A 1,663-nucleotide genomic window follows, 5' to 3' on the forward strand; every position below is an offset into this window, starting at 1 on the left:
GCGCCGCGATTATGGCACCCAGTTTAAGTTTCTAATTTTTGCTGCGCTGTAGCAAAAATTGCAAAACGGCATTACCAGTGTTATTTCTCATTTTCAGTTTACAGTTACTTGATCTGAAATTTTCACTGGCTCTTTTTAACTTTTATGTGAATTTAAAATCAGAGAGCACTTTTTTCGAAATTTTACTTTTTGATATTTTTTTTTTTTTCAATTGTATTTTAATTTTATTTTACGTTGAAATAAATGAATTTAATTAAATAACTGACTAAATTATGCACATTTCTCTCGATTTACATAGTTTTTCATGCAAAAAGCCACGATTTCGATTTACTGTATTCCGAGGAACCGATCTTCCGTGTAAATCGGGGAATAGGCGTATTTGAAACAAAAATGTGAAAATGTGACGCTTATTTTGGGACAGAGGGAATAACTGTTTTTTCTCTCTTTATTAATACCATAATAATTTACTAAAATACTAAAATAATTCAAATTTACTCTTCGATTATAATTACTTACCTGCAGAAAATATGCGAATTTTCGAATTTTACATTTTTCAAAATTTTATTTATTGTGTGGAATACCTATATCATTCTTACATTTCAAATTACGTTACCATTATCTCACGAGCTGAAAAGTCTCGCGTACATATTTTAGGATGTAGTTTCTAATTACTTCCCGTGCATTAATTTTAATCTGCTGCTTTTATATTAACTATATACATAATTTGCACAGAGAGCAGTAACTTTATTAAAGAATTCTTCATTCCCGTGTCTTCCTTAGAGTAATAAAAGAATTACATAGTACATCGTGTACCGTATAATTTCATTATAAAATCTTTGGAAAGTGTGTAGGTAGTATGCATTGAAAAATGTTTCATAAATATTGATTCGATATTTAAAAGAAACGTAATTTTGAAAGATTGAAGCTTAATAATAAGTTGCACAACCGCGATGGAAATAATAAGTAACTAACGTCTTTAATATACGGGGTGTCCAGAGTAACGGTCGCAACGATTTTTGGGCCACTTAAAAGCAAACATTACAAACAAAAATTAATCAGTGCTGGATCGTCGACAAATTGCAAAAATGCTTTTTTTCAATAAAAAATTGAGGTCACCTTCACTTTTTTAAATGGCGCTATATAATTTTTTTTATTTGATGGTTAACTCCACTTTTTGAATTTTTTAAAATCGTCATGCCAAAGTACTTGAGTGATGCTGATCTTCTTATATTTAAAATAAATTTCCTTAATAATTAGGCTTAACACCACTAAGTGACAAAAATTTTGATGACAGTTGAATAATTTATTTTGAAATAATTGATTTCCGAGGCCGATGTCATTAACTCCATACTCTATTTAAAATAAATCGTTGTGATAATGTAATTCATACGCTTATAAGAATTTAGCTTTTTAACGCAACGTATAGAAAATATAAATATTAATATTTATATCAATTTTCTCTTCTTTTTGTGGAGTTAACCGATTTGGAAAACGAGCGACTCATATGTAAATCATATTATATTTAATATTACACGACCCACTGAGAAGCCAAAGTGACTAACTCCATAAAATCGAATTTATCAAATTTCTTTTACTATTAAAATTTATTATCAAAATTGGAAGAATTTCAGAAAGTCGAGTTAATCATTTTCCATTCCGAGCG

The sequence above is a fragment of the Habropoda laboriosa genome, unplaced genomic scaffold (genome assembly GCF_001263275.1).
Source record: "Habropoda laboriosa isolate 0110345459 unplaced genomic scaffold, ASM126327v1 scaffold523, whole genome shotgun sequence".
Classification (NCBI taxonomy): domain Eukaryota; kingdom Metazoa; phylum Arthropoda; class Insecta; order Hymenoptera; family Apidae; genus Habropoda; species Habropoda laboriosa.